Genomic DNA, 5,759 nt, shown 5'->3' on the forward strand with positions numbered 1-5,759 from the left:
CTTAGCAAGAATTAGTGAGGGTCTCAGGTGTTGGGGGCTCCCAACAATTGGTGTTGACCTGATGGAAATATTCTCTTTTAGTTACTAAGGCAAAAGGCAAGAGGAAATGGAAGAACCTTGTTGTTAGAATCCAGACATGTGTTTTTGGCCCCTCTCTGCATCTTACAGATTATGTCCTTCCTCTTCATTTTTCTTTGTTGTCATTAGTAGGTGCTATCACATCTGTTCTGACTCATGCAGATCTATGAGCTGAACCCTGTCCTAGGCTGCCCCATCCTCACAATCTGATAGACTCCAGCCCATTCTTAGTGGCTGTGTCAATCCATCTTGTTCAGGGTCTTCCTTCCTTTCTTTCAATCTCCACCTTTCTCAGAACAATGTCTTTTTCCAAGCACTGTCTCCCCTCTGGAGTCAGGACATGGTCTTCCCAAATCACTTGTTGTGCATCTGAGAGTTGGGCAATAAACAAAGATGACAGAAGACTTAGAGATGCCTTTGAGTTATGGTGTTGGAGAAGAATACTGAGCATCCTATGGACTGCCAAAGAAATAGACATGTCTTGGAGGGGTTGTAGCCAGACTGTTCCTTGAAGCCAAACATGACGAGACTCCATCTCTCACATACTGTGGGTATGTTGTCAAGAGAGGAGGGTTGACAAAAGAGAAAAAGACCCTCGACCAGAAGGATTGACACAGTGGCTGCAGCAATGAACTTCGGTATATAAGAGATTGTACGAATGGGACAGGTTAGGATTAGGGAGTATAGAAGGAGAATTGAAGCCTTTGAGCTGTGATGTTGGTGAAGAGTACTGAATATACCATGAACTGCTAAGAAAATGAACAGGTTCATCCAGGAGAAGGTTAAATCAGGCTGCTCCTTGGAGGCAAGGATACTGAAGCTTCATCTGACATACTTTGGACATGTTGCAAGGAAGGACCAGTCCTTGGAGGGGAACGTCATGCTTAGGAGGGTGGAGGGACAGCACCGGAGTGGAAGACCTTCTATGAGGTGGATTGATTCAGTGACTGGGGTAATAGGGGTAGGTGTGTTGGAGACACTGAGATTGGCACAGGATAGAGCAAGGTTTAGGGCTGTTGTACAGGCAACTTGATGGCACATAACAACAACAACATTCCTTGTAAAAAGACATCAAGCTTGGGGGGGAAAAGAGGGTCAGCAGAGGAAACAGGACCTTCAATGATATGGATTTCTTTCTTCTTCTGCTCTTTCTTCTTCCTTCTCATTCCCCTTCCCCGCCCATTACAGTATTCTTGCCCGTTTTTTAACTCCATCCCAGTTTTATCTGGGCCACGGAACTAAAGTTCTGCAAAATTGTAAACCAAAGGTTGCAGAAGTTTTCTTTCAACTGGCCAGGTAATTAATATTTTAGACTTTATGGTCCAAGAGGCAAAATTGAGACTATGATACAGGTACTTGTATAATCATTTTAAAAGTATTTCAAATATAAACGTCCTTTTTAGCTCTGGGACCCTAAATCAATCAACATGCTTGGACTCAATTATCCTCTGATCCTTGTTATAGAGAATTGGATGAGAATTATCAAGGGAATTATGAGAGACCCCAGGTTAAGTAAAAAAAGCAAAGAATAGTTTGGGGAAATATGGTTATAAATACAGTCTAAACATTTTAAATCATCTCAACCTTTACAAAATGCTACCTGTCAAAAATCTACCTAAAATAATTTTCTCTGCAACTCAAGAAGCTATTATTTAACTTTATACTGAAATGAGACTAATATGCATAACAGAAGGGAAGCAGCTAGAAATGGTGGAAGATTTTTCTTCTACTTTAGAAGACTATCCAACCTCTTCTTTCTTTGGCATGGTTCTTCCACTCCAGTTAACCAGTTCAGATGCACCCACCATCTCTGTCTCACCATCCACACTTGTATGGTGGTCCCTCTCTGTGTTGGAATTCATGGCCCACCTTCACTTCCCCCAAAATCACCACTTTTGCCAAGTTAAATCACTGTATCCTTAATGTTAGATTTGCCAAAGCAGTCATGAAGAGTAAGTCGATTTCAGATCCTGTATCACTGTATAGGAGCTCCCCTCCACCTATCTGTCCATTTGTTATACTATATTGGATTGTTGTTGTTGTTGTCGTTATATCCCATCGAGTCACTTGGGACTCAGAGCGACCCTAAACCCTAAACCCTGCTCTGTCCTGTGCCAATCGCACTGTCTCTGACACACTCATCCCAATTACCCCAGTCACTGAATCAGTCCACCTCATAGAGGGCCTTCCCCTCCTGCACTGTCCTTCCACCCACCCAAGCATGATGTCCCTCTCCAAGGACCGGTCCTTCCTTACAACATGCCCAAAGTATGTTAGATGAAGCCTCAGAATCGTTGCCTCCAAGGAGCTGCCTGGTTTAACCCTTTCCAGGATGAATCTGTTTGTTTTCCTAACAGTCCATGGTACCCTCAATACTCTTCTCCAGCACCACAGCTCAAAGGCATCAATTCTCCTTCTATCCTCCTTAGTCACTGTCCAACTCTCTGATGCATAAAAAGTGATCGCAAAGACCATGGCCTGTATCAAACACACCTTAGTCTCCAGAGAAACACCATTGCTCTTCAGTACTTTGGAGAGGTCCCTAACAGCACACTTTCCCATCTCAATACATCTTTTAATTTCCTGGCTACTGGTGCCAAGAGTGTTGACCGTGGAGCCAAGCAAACTAAAGCTGTGAACAATCTCAATCTGTTCACCATCCATCCTGATGCTGCCAATTGGTCCAGTGGTGAGAATCTTTGTCTTCTTGACATTGAGCCTCAATCCATATTGAAGGCTGCAGTCCTTGACCCTCTGCAGCAAGTGCTTCAGGTCCTCCTCAGTTTCAGCAAGCAGGGTTGTGTCATCTGTATGACGCAGATTGTCGATAGATCTTCCACCAATCTTGACCCCATGTCACTATAATGCTCGAACTCTCATCAACCGTATTTCAAATATGAGCAGGGGAGACAGATTTCAGGAGAACTTCCAGATTCAAAAAGAAAAGGTCTGGAAATATGCTTTGAAAAATTACTCAGTAAAAATCTCTAAAGATCCCTGGCTGGTGGATGCTGAGTCTGCCTGCCTCACCTCAGGACAGAAGAGCAAAAAGTACAGAGGTTGCCATGGTGGTTGTTGGGTGCCATCAAGTCAGAACAAACTATAGTTGACCCTCCAGTGGAATTTCAGAGACAGCAGCTTACACAAGGAGATTGCTTATCTGTCACCTGCAGAGCAGCTGGTGGATTCCAGCCATGTGACTTCAGGATTTGCAGTGCAGCTTCTTATCACTAGGCCACCAGAGCTCCCACAGAGGGTAGACCCAGGAAGTAGAAGTAGTGTTTTGTGGCATGAACTATTGCTGTCTTTTCCCTTAAATAAAATGTTTCAGAGTTTGTGTGTGTGTGCGTGTGTGTGTGTGTGTGTGTGTGTGTGTGTGTGTGTATAAAATTTAGAAAAGATAATCAAACTAAAACTGTATTGGAAGAAGAATGCCAAGTTGAAAGGCATTAAAATACAAAGTGGATGTTAACTAGCAAAATACAATACGTGACTGAGCAACAGTTCATTCTTTTCAACACAGAGTCACTGGGAGTCAGTCAACATGATCACAACTAACAACACACTAAAAACTCCAGGAGGCAAATTTGAAGACATCTGCCACTGACTCACTAACTCTTTGATATCTCTACCCTTGAGTAATTCTCCCTTTTGTGTGAGTTGGATTTTGTTATTTTTCCCGAGGAGATTGACTGCAGCTTCTACAGCGAGGTTATAAAAGACTGTGATTTCCATCTTACTAGCACAACTTCTCTGGTTCATTCGCTTGATTGATTTGGTGAAGTCCATGTTGTGTTTAGAACTGACTTACTCAGGTCTTCATCAAAAAAGAACTGAGGGCTTCTGTTCAATAACCTATGAAAAACTCAAGCCTGCGCACAGATACTAACTGGGCTTGTAAGCGTTCCTCTGCAGTCCAGCCCTGAGATGAGGTAATGGCCCCAAACTGGAATGTGACATTGTGAGAAAACTTAAATTGGAGGAAAGCGTTCAACTATATTTGAATTTCTGAATTTAGAAACTATGAGATAATAAAATATTCTTGTTTGGGATCATCAAGTTTTGTTGTTATTGTGTACCACTGAGGTGGAAGAGACTCCTAATTCACCATCCAGTGGGTCTTCCAATGGAGCCAATCAGAAGAGAGAAGATCGCCTGTTTTTCTCCCACAGAGCAGCTGGGGGATTCGAACCATGTGCCTTTGGGTTGGCAGCATAGATCCTTACCATTAGACAGAGCTCCCTCATTAACTTTTAGACTAGTTTGTTGTTCATCAAAAGAAATTAAAACAGATATGAACAAATGTTTCTCATACAATTAGTCCCATATTTATTTTAAGGCTTATTGGGAAAATATGATATATTAAACGCATTAACTTTTCTTTTAAAATGTAATTAAAATTTCAAAATGTGATGAAAATAAGAGGATAATAGTACAACTGTTTAGAGATTTAGCAATACATTTTGAAAATTACTAAAATTTCCAAATGCTACTTTTGGCGATGTCCATAGACTTACCATTTCTAACAATTCAACATCTTAAGATGTTATACCTGCTCACATCTCTATCTCTACTTACCACGTAATTCCTCTTTGCGTTAAGCAGATGTCCAATAGTGAATACTGCTGGCAAAGCAGAATGGACATGTTTAGAATTTTCCTGACATTTAGAACTTCTTTAGGCCTTAAAACAGATAAAATAGAGAACATTTCATATATGATTTAAGTGAAACCCTAAACTTAATTTCATAGTCATTTGCACGGATTCTGTTTGCATGCTTTGTTGTTTTTGTTAGCTTACATAGAATTGTCCTATGGCTTACATCACTGTGAAACCTGTTCAGCATCATAGAAACATCATAGACATAGAATCATAGAACCAAAAAGTGACTGCGTAGAACAAGGCAGAGCTTCACATAGTTCCTTGTCATCCTGAGAAAGAAGGAACACACAGAGACAAGATGACACCAATCACAGAGATTCCCCTTTTAGAGAGAACCATGGCATCAACATATCTGGAATAAAACAAGGCCACTAATGTTCCCTTACTAACTATTCACAACTGTAACACGATTGTACCCGATGGGCAAGAATACCACTCACTATTTGGACCAGCCGCCAACACCCTTGATACCAGCAGCCAGGGAATCAGGAGACATATTACATGGGGCAAGTTCACTGTCACGGACTTCTGCAAAATACTTAAGAGCAATGATGTCAGTTTGAAGACTAAGGTGAGCTTGATTCATGGCTTCTCAATCACCTGCTATGAGAAAACTGAACAATGAACATAACAACATAACATAACATAAGGTAACATAACATAATGTAACATAACATAACGTAACGTAACATAATGTAGCATAAGATTTGATGCCTTTGAGTTGTGTTGCTAGGGAAGAATATTGAATATCCTATGGACTACAAAAAGAACAAACAAATATTTCATGTAGAAAGTTCAGCCAGAACATTCCTTGAAAGTAAACCTGATGAAGCTTCATCTCTCAGATTTTGGACATGTTGCTAGGTTCCTTGGAAAAGGACATCATGCTTGAAAAGACGGAGGGTCCGTGAAGGAGAGGAAGACCCCCCCACACACAAGGTGGAGTGGCACAGTGACTGCAGCAATGGGCTCAAGAGTGTCAGGGATGATGCGGATGGCATAGTTCAGGTCTGTGGTTC

This window comes from Elephantulus edwardii, unplaced genomic scaffold (genome assembly GCF_000299155.1).
Source record: "Elephantulus edwardii isolate Elephantulus edwardi_28Jun2011 unplaced genomic scaffold, EleEdw1.0 scaffold00201, whole genome shotgun sequence".
Classification (NCBI taxonomy): Eukaryota; Metazoa; Chordata; class Mammalia; order Macroscelidea; family Macroscelididae; genus Elephantulus; species Elephantulus edwardii.